The 13221-nt window shown below is 44.4% G+C and overlaps 1 long non-coding RNA gene across 2 annotated transcripts in view; it reads right to left on the reverse strand.

The window, feature by feature from the left end:
* Nucleotides 1-13221, reverse strand: part of LOC132416804 (uncharacterized) — a 69712-nt gene that overhangs the window by 48193 nt on the left and 8298 nt on the right. For both annotated transcript variants that reach the window (XR_009517729.1, XR_009517728.1), the window contains one exon: nt 7362-7436. This is a non-coding gene — a long non-coding RNA (uncharacterized lncRNA). The remainder of the gene's footprint in view (nt 1-7361; nt 7437-13221) is intronic.

The raw sequence follows: 13221 nt of genomic DNA on the forward strand, positions 1-13221 counted from the left end.
GAGCGATGGGGAGCGATGGGGAGCAGCAGATGAAGCTTCGCTCCCTTGACCATCGCTCACCTCCTGCTGTGCAGCCTGGTTCCTAACAGGCTGCAGCCCACTACAGGTCCACAGCCTGGGGGTTGGGGACCACTGCCCTAGAGGACTTCACTTCCTTCTTTGAGCGCAGACTGGACTTAATGACTCACTCACTTCCAAAGAATAAAGTATGAAAAGGTAAAATTAGCAACTTTACAGTGGAGAAACCTGACAGACACCTTCAACTAAGTGATCAAGGTGAATATCACCAGTGATGGTTCATACTGATATCATGTATCACCTGACATGATACAATGAGAAGGGGAATACCTCTATGGTATTCTTCTTGAAAATCCATAACCCAAATTTAAACAAGAGAAAACACCAGACAGACAACAATGAGGGACATTCTATAAAATACCTGACTAGTACTCTTCAAAACTCTCAAGGTCATGAAAAGCTAGGAAAGATTGAAAACTGCCACATATTGTAGAAGACTAATGGCACTTAAGGAGTCAATGTCATCTGTTATCCAGAATTTGACCAAGGAAGTGAAAAAGGATATGGGTGGCAAGACTGATTAAACATGAATAAAGTTTATAGTTTAGCTCATAATATTGTACCAACGCTAATTTAATAGTTTTAACGAATGTACAATGGTTGCATACCATGTATTTTAGGTACTTTCCCTGGGGAAACCGGATGAAAGGTATACAGGAACTCTCCATACTAAATTTCCAAAATTAAAGTTCATTTAACAAGTTAAAATGTAAAAACAAAATTGTGAAAAGGCCCTTCCTAAGAATAAACAAAATAAAGCAAAGGAGTCTAGGGCAGGTGGAGTTGGTGACTTGCATTAAGTAACCTAAGAAGAATGATTCCAATTGATTTGTGAACCCATCATCAGCCTGTATTTCTCTCACAGATATGCCCAAAAGACGAAAATAAAATACAGTTGACTATTTATCTCCTAAGTAGCTTGAGAGCCCTACAGAAACTCTGTGGAGTGTCTCAGCCAAGAACGCCAAAGGAGCAGCACTTTAGAACAGTGGCCTAGGCTAGGTATATGTCATCCCCAGCATCTAGGTGTAGAATTCTTTGTGCTTAACCTATTCTGAATTTGTTGAACTTCTTAAATGCACATATTAATACTTTTCCTCATATCTGAGCTTTCAGCCATTAAATGTCTCTTTTTGACCCCTCCCTTCCTTCCTTCCTTCCTTCCCTCCTCCCTCCCTCCCTTCCTCCTTTCCTTCCTTCCGTCTCTCTCTGGGATTAGCATTGCATGTTTAATGTAGTATGTTTAATGGTTTCCCAAGGGTCTCTTAAGATTCTCTTATTTTTCTTTGAAAACATTCTTTTATGTCCATCAATTGGACAATCTGTATTGATCTATCTTCAGTTTTGCAGATTTTTCCTTCTGCTAGCTCATATCTGCTGTTGAACCTCTCCAGTGAATCACCCATACCAGTTATTGTACTTATTTAACTCCAGATATTCCTACTAGTTCATATGTATGATTTCAATGTATTTATCCATGTTATCAATTTTATGAGTCATGTAATTGTATTTTCTTTGATTCTTTAGTTTTTAAGGCATATTTATAACACCTGTTTTGAAGTCCTTTTCAACTAAGTCCAACATCTTAGCCCCCTCAGAGAAGATTTCTATTGACAGATTTTTTTCTTCCTGTGTATAAGGCACACTTTCCTGCTTCTTTGCATGCATTCTTGAAAAACTGGCATTTTAGACAGTATGTTATACTAACTTTAGATTCTGTTGCTGCCTTGTGGGTGGTTGTAGTTGATGGATTTTTATTTGTCTGTTTAGTGACTTCCCTGGACTAATTCTGTAGTCTGCTTCTCCCTCAGTGTGTGTGTGACTGCTGTCATCTTGTTGCCTAGAGCTTGAAATTCCATTCCTACATCCTCATTGCTTCCCTACAATAACAAGATGGCATTTTTTCCTATCCCAGCTAGAGAGTATGGGGAGCTTTATGGAAATGATGGAGCAGGAGAAAGGGATTCACTAAATCTGTATTTGATGTCCTGGTAGACCCTTAAGAAATGTACGTATGAAAGGGGCTATAACCAACACAGAAGAAGGTTTGAGAAGTGAATTACAATATAGAAAACCAAACAAGTTTCAAAATTGGCCTCTGGGTAGCACACACGTGAGGGAGACAAGAGTCACACTGCAAAGGCTTTGAAAGCTAAATTCATAGCTGAGCTACAGCCCATAAAAGCAGGTCAGAATATGCGTTCCAGACCAAAACAGATTGATCACTTACTAAAATGGAAGATTTTCAAAGGAACCATGTACAAACAAACAAACAAACTCATAGAAAGAGAGATCAGGTTACCTGAGGCAGTCGTTGGGGGAAGGGGAAATTGGAAGAAGTCTGTCAAAAGCACAAACTTCCAGTTATAAGATAAATAAGTACCTGGGATGTAATGTACGATATGAACAAATATAATTATCACTATCATATACAGTGCTCATATATATGTTATATATTAAAGTTGTTACAAGAGTAAACCTTAAGAGTTCCAATCACAAGGAAAAAATCTTTTTCTGTTTCTTTAATTTTGTCTATATAAAATGATGGATGTTCGCTAAAGTTATTGTGGTAATCATTTCATGATGTATATAAGTCAAATCATTATGCTGTACATCTTAAACTTATACAGTGCTGTATGTCAATTACATCTCAATACAACTGGAAGAAAAAAAAGCAAATGCAACACCATAAAATAAATAAATAAATAATAAATAAATAAAAGGAACCATGCCATATAATATTCAACAAGCCCAAGACACAGTCTAAAATAGCATAGCTGCATTCTCCCTTGTAGACCCAGAGTTTGCCTTGCTGCTACTCCCAGCTAGAAATCTTCCCTAGTAATTCCTGCTGCATATATTCAGTTTTAATTTCTTGTGATTCAGAAAGGCTCATGGGAACAGAGGTCATAGCCCGGAGCCACCTCAGTGTGTGTAGATATCCACAGACAAGAACACGTTGTGGTTTACAAATAGTCTGTTCCAGAGACTCAGGGCACCCTGGGGCAGGTATAGAATGGACATGGCTGGTCAGTACTGGGAGACTCATGAAGAATAATGTGCAGGGAGTGGAACCTTTTGTCCTGGGAAGATGGGTTGGGTATACTTTTGAGGAACGCATACCAAGGGTTAGGGGTAGGAGTCTGGACAATGGTCAGCTTAGCCTAGATGAGGAACCAAGGTAAGTGCCTCCTGAGAAGTTCAACTTCTCCCGCGATGTCTACTTTTGGATGTAAATAGTTATCCTCCTTAGAAGTTATACAAATGAACTCATATACTCTCTCAGTTGCCTTGATCATCTATAATGAAAAACAGGAGTGTGGCATGGCCTGAAGAGTATGCAAGTGTTTTAGGCAGCTTAAGCGGCTATAATAAAATAGCATAGACTGGGTAGCTTAAACAACAGATGTTTATTCCTCACAGTTCTGCAGCCTGGGAAGTCCAAAACCAAGGTGATGACAGATCTGGTTTCTGGTGAGGGCCCACTTTCTGGTTTGCAGATCACTGCCTTCTTACTGTATTCTCACATGGTGGAGAGTGAGCAAGCTCTCTGGTCTCTTCTTATAAGGCCACTAACTCCATGATGAAGACCCATCCTCACGGCTCTCTAAACCTAATTACATCCCAAAGGCCCTACCTCCAAATACCATCACACTGGGGGTTAAGGCTTTAACATATGGATTTGGGTGGACATAATTCAATCCATAGCAGAATAATGCCCCCCTCCCAATATGTCTGTGTCTTAATCCCAAGAACCTGTGATTATGTTACCTTACATAGCAAAAGAGAGCTTGTTGGCATGATTAAATTTAAGGACACTGAGTTGGGGAGATTATTCTGGATTATCTGGGTGGACCCGATTTAACTGTGTGAATATTGAAAAGTAGAGAACCTTTCTTAGATCTCAGTCAGAAAAGTAAATGTGGTGACAGAAGAGTACTCAGAGAGATGCAACACTGTCAGCTTTGGATATGAAGGCAGGAGACCATGACCCAAGGAATATAGGAAGATTGTAGAAGCTAGAAAAAGCAAGGAAACAGGTTCTCCTCTAGAACCTCCAGAAAAGAACACATCCCCAATGATCTTTTTTTTAAATTAATTAATTAATTAGTTTGGTTTTTTGGCTGAGTTGGGTTTTTGTTGCTATGTGCAGGCTTTCTCCAGTTACGGTGAGTAGGGACTACTCTTCATTGTGGTGCATGGGCTTCTCATTGTGGTGGGTTCTCTTGTTGCGGAGCACAAGAGCACAAGCACAGGCTCTAGGCATGTGGGCTTCAGTAGCTGTGGCAGACGGGCTCAGCAGTTGTGGCTCGTGGTCTCTAGAGCATACACTCAGTAGTTGAGGCGCACAGGCTTAGCTACTCCGCGGCATGTGGGATCTTCCCGGACCAGGACTTGAACACGTGTCCCCTGCATTGGCAGGCGGATTCTTAACCACTGCGCCACCAGGGAAGCCCTCCCAATCACATCCTGATTTTTAGCCTGGTGAGTGAGATCCATGTTGGGTTTCTAACCTATAGAACTGTAATAAGACACATTTGTACTGTTTTAAGCCACTGAAGTTGTGATAAGTTGTTAAAGCAGTAAGAGGTGATTAATACAAGGGAATCTGTGGGAATCCAGAGTCCTAATATTTCAAGAGAATTTGCTGGGCTCTAGGAATTCACCCAACCCCATTCACCCAGAGCCGTTTTTAAAGACCTTGTATTTTGGTGGGGACATGGAGGTTGGAAAAGTTCATTTGTTTAAATGTTAATTTCATGGACAGGCATATTCCTGCTAATATGGCCAGGATCCTGGAATTTAACACAGGAGGCTGGCCAGGGTAAGAAAGGAGTTACAATTCAGGAATTCCCTGCTATGAAGAGACTAAAGAATTTATCCTTATATATACCCAAACCTTTGAAGGAGAAAGTGTGCAGAGACCCTTTCCAGGCTCCCCTAACATGAATCGATGGGCCTGTGCAATCTGGGAGATTTGATGGGGGTTGAAAATGAAGGACATGGGCTTCCCTGGTGGCGCAGTGGTTGAGTCCGCCTGCCGATGCTGGGGACATGGGTTCGTGCTCCGATCCGGGAAGATCCCACGTGCCGTGGAGCGGCTGGGCCCGTGAGCCATGGCCGCTGAGCCTGCGCGTCCGGAGCCTGTGCTCCACAACGGGAGAGGCCACAGCAGTGAAAGGCCCGTGTACCGCAAAAAAAAAAAAAAGAAAATGAAGGACAATCTGTTTTCCCGTGGAGGCTGCAGTGACACTGAGGGGACTGGCCACAAACAACAGATAATTCTGGATTAAATGTGAATTCCCAGTTTGGTTTATGATATTCAGCACCTGTCGTGTACTGATTAGTCATGTGCGTACCTTAGTTTAAAAAGTATCTATGGGTTGTATTCTTCTTATTAAGAGTTCTTTCCATATATTCTTTGTCTGAGAATTTGAGACATTTAAAAATTTTTAAATGTGCAGTGGTATCTCACTGTGGTTTTAAATTGCATTTCTCCAATCCTTAATGATGTTGATCATCTTGTATGTGCTTATTTACCAAATGCACACTTTCTTTGGTAAAATTTCTTTGTCAATTATCTATCTATCTAATCTATCATATTCTCTCTCTCAGTCTGTGTTATTTGTTTTTATTTTCGTGGTGTATTTTGAAGTCCAATTCATTTTTTTTTTTTGCATGATTGATGCTTTTGGAGACATAAGTGGAAAAAAACGTTCCTAACCCAAGACTGTGAAAATTTTTCTTCCATGTTTTCTTCTAGAAATGTAAAATTCTAACTTTTATGCTTAGGTGATTGACGTATTTTGTATTAATTCATTGTATGGTGTTAATTTAGGGTTGAGTATTTTTTTTTCTGTATGAATATTTACTGTTCCAACTCCATTTGTTGGCAAGACCATCATTTCCCCATTGAATTATCTTGTCATTTTTGTTGCACCGTAGAGGTGTGGGGGGGAGGAGTTCTCTAGTGTGGTCCATTGATCTATATGTGTAAACTTTCTCACTACCATATATATTTCTTTTTTTTTTTTTTTTTTTTGCGGTACGCGGGCCTCTCACTGTTGTGGCCTCTCCCATTGCGGAGCACAGGCTCCGGACGCGCAGGCTCAGCGGCCATGGTTCACAGGCCCAGCCGCTCTGCAGCACGTGGGATCTTCCCAGACCGGGGCACGAACCCGTGTACCCTGCACCGGCAGGCGGACTCTCAACCACTGCGCTACCAGGGAAGCCCTATATTTCTTTAATATAATCTAAGTATGTGATTAAACCTGCTAGTGTAGGTCTTCCCTCATTTTTTAAATGGTTTTAACTACTCTAAAATATTTGCATTTTCATGTAAATATTAAAATAATCTCATAAGTTTCCTGAAAAATGCACATTACGGTTTTCATTACTATTATATTAAAAAATGAAACTTCTGTGGAGTTCTCCAATCAATGATCATAGTATACATCCCAACGTATTTACATCTTCTTGGTTTCTTGCAGCAAAATTCTATAGTTACCTGGATACAGGTCTTGCACACATTTTGCTAAAATTCCCACTAACTGTCTTGTGGTGTTGATGCTACTGTTTATCCTCTTGATTTTCTAAATTTCATTACTTTTTTATGTTAGACATTTTATTAAATATGCAGTAGTATCTCTTTGTGATTTTAATTTGCAGTTCTCCAATGACTAATTAGTTCAGCCCCTTCTATATGCTTATTTACCATATGTAGAACTTCTTTTGTAAAGTAGTTGTTCAATTTTTTGCCAATTTTGTATTTGGTTATTCATATTCTTGTTGAAATTTGAGAGTTCTTTATGTATTCAAGATACAGTCCCTTATTAGCTATGTGATTTTTCCCTAATCTGTTGCTTGCCTTTTATTCTTTTTTTTTTTTTTAACTGTACGCGGGCCTCTCACTGTTGTGGCCTCTCCCATTGCGGAGCACAGGCTCCGGACGCGCGCAGGCTCAGCAGCCATGGCTCACGGGCCCAGCCGCTCCGTGGCATGTGGGATCTTCCCGGACCAGGGCACGAACCCGTGTCCCCTGCATCGGCAGGCGGACTCTCAACCACTGTGCCACCAGGGAAGCCCTCCTTTTGTTCTTTTAACAACATCTTTCAAATAGCATAATTTAAAGTTTAATGGAGTCCAATGTTTCAAAAGGTTCTTTTTTCAGCTTTGGTGATTGTGGTTCAGGGTGATTTGTGAGACTATGATCAAGAAGAAAATCAGAACCACAGACATCTCAAGACTCGAGTGGAGGAGGCTATGCCTCTCAGGTTACTTACTTGGCTCTTGGAAGAACTCAGTTTTTTGCCTTGAGACCCTCTTCACCTGCCTCATGACATGGCAGCTGGCTTCCCCTAGAGCAAGAAAGATGAGGGAGATCAAAAGAGTTTGCCCAAGAAGGAAGATGCAGTCTTTATAACCTAATCAGCAAATGGCATCCCATTACTCTGCAACATTCTATGCCTCAGAACCGTCATTAAATCGAGTGCACACTCAGATGGACGGGTTTACACACAAGTATGAGCAACAAGAGGCAGGAATAATCGAAGGGTATCTTAGAGGCTGTTTACTACAGTTCACCCTCTGGCACCTAAAATTCACAACACTTCCACAGGCAAAATACTCTCATCCCCTCCCAAGGTCTCCCAAATTCCCATTAAAGTATAAGCTAAAAAATCCGGAATCTTATCATCTAGATCAGGTCCAGGTATGGGTGAAACACCTCTGGTGTATTTCCTTTTGCAAATTACTGGAATGATCCCATTTCATGGAAGGGAACAGAGATCTCAAGTACTTATGTAGCCATACATTAGGCCCTAGGAAGGCCCTGGCTAGATCTTGTGGAAGGTCACACAAAGATCTGAGGCCAGTTATGAAGCTCCCAGGTCCTAGACTGGGCTAATTATATGCAACATTAATGGCTTCATCTTCAGCCTAAGAATGTCCAAGACCTCTCAGGCCCTCAGTGGAAGGAGATGCACAGGTCAATAATCAATGCTCGTGGCTCCCACCCCAATCTATGGGGCTGGCCATGCCCAAGCCATTACTAAGGCCAGTCCATGCCTCATTATGGGATGGGGAGAAAAGCAGGCTTTCTCTTATCTGAGTCTTTGAGGCCTCAACCAGCTCATCTGGTCTGCACTACAGCTTGCTGACGTCTCAGGTCTCCTTGACCCCTGGAGACCCTATGTGCAGCAATCATAGGAGAGCACAAGTCAAGCAAGGAAATGTGCGGATTGAATCAAGGACTTGGTGAGAGGGCAATTAGGGGTCAGAAAGCAGTCACCATGCTTCATAAATTCTGGATACACACTGGTCTGTAACCAGACCATCAGCTCCTTCCCAGTCCTGGCAAGGCCCAGGGCCAAGCGGGTGTTTGGCTAGAGGACGCAGGCAGGTCAGGCTCTGGTGGCCCTGTTCTCCTCCAGGGCTCTCCTCTTGGACTGTGACCCCAGGTCATAACCATTCTCCAAGATCTTCTCCGTACACAGCAGGAGATCACTCACTTCAGAATTAAATCCATTCGATCAGGCACGCTCTGGACCTCTCAAAGTCCCCAGGGTACAGTGGAGGAGACAGGGTTTGGCAGGATGGGCCTTGACTAGCTCATCTTGTCTGCCATGATGACGCCTGAACTCCCAATGTGAGTGCCTCCTGCCTCGAGCCGTGTACCCCCCCAAAGACCCTCTGAGAACAGGAGAGCAGGAAGAGGGATATAGGTCCACTGGGATTCAGAGGAAAACCAGATTGTAGATAGGAGGAAGTCACAGGCAGCACAGGAACCTCTCCCCATGCACCATGCCCTTTTCCACAGACCTGTCCATTACCCCATGAGCCATAGCCCTGTCCCTGCCTTGGACTGGGAGCCAGGCTTACAGGCTCATCAGAGGAAAAGGGTCAAGCTGCCAATGGCATCCATGAGGCACGACCCTATTCTTCGAACTACACCCACATCTCAAGACCATCTCCTGTGCGTGTCTAAGACCTTGTGGGATTTACCAGTCAAATGTAACACTCAACCCTCCAAACAGGCCAGATGTTCTCCCTGTCTCCCTATCCCAGACGACTCAAGGCTTCCATGATCTTTAAGAGAGGTTCACATGATGAAAGTTTTCTTACCCACAAAACACTCTGGATCAAGCACCCTCTCTAGCTTGAGGTTTTATACTCTCAGTGGGGTAAGGATGCAGACTATACTTGAGACTGAGGAAAAAACAGCGCCAGGAGTGTGACTTGCAGGTGAGGAAGAATTCAAATAGCAAAGTACAAGAATGAAGAGGCAGAGAGGAGAGGACAATTTGGGTATACTTATTTATTCTATTATACTGATGTGTGAACATAAGTGTACAACTTCGTGAATTGTTACAAAACAAAACAAGTGCCCACATGCAGATAAGAATTCATGTGCTTAGTGAGCTTTGGGGGCTTGGAGGAGGGGTGATGGGATTAGCAAGAATGGTGTGTTTGGAATGACTGGTGAGCCTGGCAGTCTTCAGGTGTTTGGGAACATTGACAGGCTTGGGGAGATTTACGAGCTTAGAGATTAAGACAACTAACCAACTGGGTGAGGTGCAGTGAAATGCGGGAGGCTCTTATTTATATAGTTTCATTGACGGTGGGCAAGCAGAGAGGGCCTCAGGAGCCGGTCACCAGCAAGTGGACTGAACTCAATGTTTTCATGCAAATGGGGCTTCTTCATGGGACAGGAGTTCAGGAAAGCAGCAACCCACATTTGTTTTGAAATCTACCTACAAAGTACAGCAAAGTCGGTCCCCGTCTGCTCTCCATTACTGCAGTCTACCCCAACTAGAGAAGAGAAGTGAATCAAATATTTGAGAAGAGGAAACAGAGTCTTGGTGAAGCCACGGAGCAGATAGATGGAGACAGGCTGAGAGTGAGCGGGAAGAGAACGGGGAGGAAAAACAGAGACCAGATCACACAGAGAACAGCAACGGGATCAGAAAGTAGGAAGAGAGGGATCAGGGAACGTGGTAAAGGAGCTGGGAACAGGAACAGGCACTGGGGAGGAGGAAGGAGAGCAGGGTCAGTGAGTGAACGCAGGGAAGGAGAAGAAAAAGCAGAGAACAAGGAACACGGAGAAGCAGTAGGGAACATGGAGGGAAAACAAGCCATAGTCCTGGAGAGCTGCAGGGTCAGCTGCTTGTGGTGCCGTTTCATCCCACGTGTTGTGTACCAGGAAACCTGGTTTTGCTCAAAATGCAGCACCATCCAGGAATCCATAGGGCAAATACTGTGACTCAGATAACCTGTTATACAGAGAACTTTGAGGGAACACACGGTACAACATTAGAGCCAGAACAATGTGTCCAGATAGCTCCATAAAAGGACACATTGTGGTTCACAAGAGTCAGTTCCAGAAGCTCAGAGGACGCTGAGGCAGGGGAGGAATCCTCTAGGACTCCTTGTTCTGCAGCACAGTGTCCTGGAGTCAACTCAGGGCAGAAGACCTTACGTGAGAGGTTCTGTGTGGCCAGGCCCATGTCTGAGACCCAGCTACAGGGAATCGTGCAGGGCAAGGAGACTGGCGTGGGTCACGAAGCCCACACGAGGAAATCTTTGCTTGGGACTCCAGCCTCATGGCTGTCCTCAAGCAGAATCAATGACGTGGCTAATTAGAAGACAGCAAATGTCCTCACAAAGCTTTTGGTCATCTACGGGGAGAAAAGGAATGAAATGGGACAGAAGAGTTTCTGTGGGATGAAGGGCCAGTCTTGTTCTTTCAACAGGACCTGGTGGAGGCCTGAGACCCACCTGGCTCCCTCAGCTACAGCAGACTGGGGTGGGGGGCGGGGTGGGGGGGTGAAGGGTTCTGGGGCTACAAGTAGGAGGAAACATTGAAGGATATACCTGCCTGACGATGAACTCATGAAGTGTGTATTATCAGTAACCTTGCTGACATCACCACCAACACTATGTCAATATAACGGGGATGACGCACAGACACTAGAGGCTTGTGACAAGTTTCCACAAAGCACATCAAAGAGAATGGAGCCAGACCCCTAGGGTGAAATCCAGGATGTTTTCTTCCTGACGTTTATCCCTCGGCTTTAGGTCAGTTGCCCCGGCCTTACCTCAGGTTCCCGGCTTCATAGCTGGTGCCACAGCTTTATTTCACGTTCCCTCTTTATGTCTGGTCTTTGGGCTGAACGTCATGTGCCCAGCTTTTGTAACATAACTGGCACTAAATACAAGGGTCCGCATACTTTACCTCAGTTTCCTGGCATTTACGTCACCTGACCCTGCTTTATGACACTTTACCCTGCTCTACTTCAGTTGACAATGCTTTACGGCACTACCAGGCTTTGTTTACATTAATTTCCCAGGCTTTACGTCACCTTACCCTGTTTTACATCACTTGACAATGCTTTACGACACTTCTAGGCTTTACATCAGCTGACTTTGCTTTACCTCACCTGACCCTGTTTTATGGCATTCCTCCTGCCTGGCATGACCTCAGGTTTTCAGGGTTTTCGTCAGGTGATCTGGCTTTACCCGTCTTATCCCGGTTTAACTTTCCTAACCCTGCTTTTCTTCAAGAGCTTAGCTTTATGTCAAGAGCCTGGCTTTCTGTAACGTGCCGGCCTTACATCAGGCCCTGTAACAGGGAAGAACTAATCTGGTTTCGTATTACATCTTTCTTTTATTTTAACTTTTGTTTTCTATTTTTACTACAAGATAATCACTAAAGGAATGTTGCCTATAGCTTAAAATATACATAATGGCCTGTCTTCTCTGAGAGCCCTGCCGCACCCCCAGCCCCATGCCTGAATGTTAAACTAAAATACCTTTGTTCAGCTCACAGGAAACATCCTGACCCAGCCCACCTGTAAATGGCTGCAGGCAACAAGAAATTAACACATCCCCTCCGGGAGTCTGGATTAAGCCAGGAGATGTTTGCAACAACTCATGGCCTTTTATTCTACCTCCTCACCTCCCCCTTTACGTGTTCTCTAAAAGAAACTAGCATCCAGACCCTAGTAAGATGCTTCTCTAGGACACTGGTCCGCCATTTGCTTCGACTCCCGGCATTCCAAACAAAGTGGTCATTCCATGCCCCAACACCTTCGCTCCCGATTTATTGGCCTGTCTTGCAGCAAGGAGAATGAGCTTGGACTCGATAACAAGCCTAGAACTAAGAAAGAGATGATATTATATTGTAGTAGTGTATGGCCACAATATGTGTTAGGATCAGAAGAGCGATGGCCCCTGAATAACTCACTCAATTATTATACGATCTTGCAGTTAGAATTGTTTTGTGAAAGAGCAGGGGAAAATGACAAGATCCTACACACTGAAGCATTTATACTATTACATCAGGAGGAAAAGGAGTCAGAGGGCTAACGCCTTACGGTGCATCGGTCTGAAAGGAAACCCAAGGGAAAATCTGTTATACAATAGGGAGAGAGAGGAAATGACAGCGGGGACATGTTATGTCAAAACTTACCCCGGGGGTTTCCCTGGTGGCGCAGTGGTTGAGAGTCCGCCTGCCGATGCAGGGGACACGGGTTCATGCCCCGGTCCGGGAAGATCCCACATGCCGCGGAGCGGCTGGGCCCGTGAGTCATGGCCGCTGAGCCTGCGCGTCCGGAGCCTGTGCTCCGCAACGGGAGAGACCGCAGCAGTGAGAGGCCCGCGTACCGCAAAAAACAAACAAAAAAGGGAAAAAAAAAACGGAACTGTAGCCTATCCGCTTCCCCCACCGGCAGAGCCGACTGTACCAGCAGCTGTGCCGACCGTCCCCATGCCGCCAATATATTCACCCCTTTTACCGCCTCCTGTTTCCCCTACTAATGGGGATCAAGTAGACGTTTCTAGGTTAACCGCTGGGGCACGGAGACCTGGTTTGGTATCACCACTTAAAACCCAACAGCGCACTCAGTTTGGACCTGGAGCCACTTCCGGAGCTGGGAAATTCCCCTTGTGCTGATATCCCATAGAAGGCTTTCATGCAAATGGCCAACCAGATAGGTTTCTATGGATGCACAATCCATTCTCAACTTCATATTTGTGTAAGGCCAGCAGGTCCGGGGAAGGGCCCAGGGAGCCAGACGGAACCCCCGCCAAAGTGGCTGATGCAACCACTCCTGACATTGCCACACCACTCGGCCCCCGTCTTCC

This window comes from Delphinus delphis, chromosome 20 (assembly GCF_949987515.2).
Source record: "Delphinus delphis chromosome 20, mDelDel1.2, whole genome shotgun sequence".
NCBI classification, from domain to species: domain Eukaryota; kingdom Metazoa; phylum Chordata; class Mammalia; order Artiodactyla; family Delphinidae; genus Delphinus; species Delphinus delphis.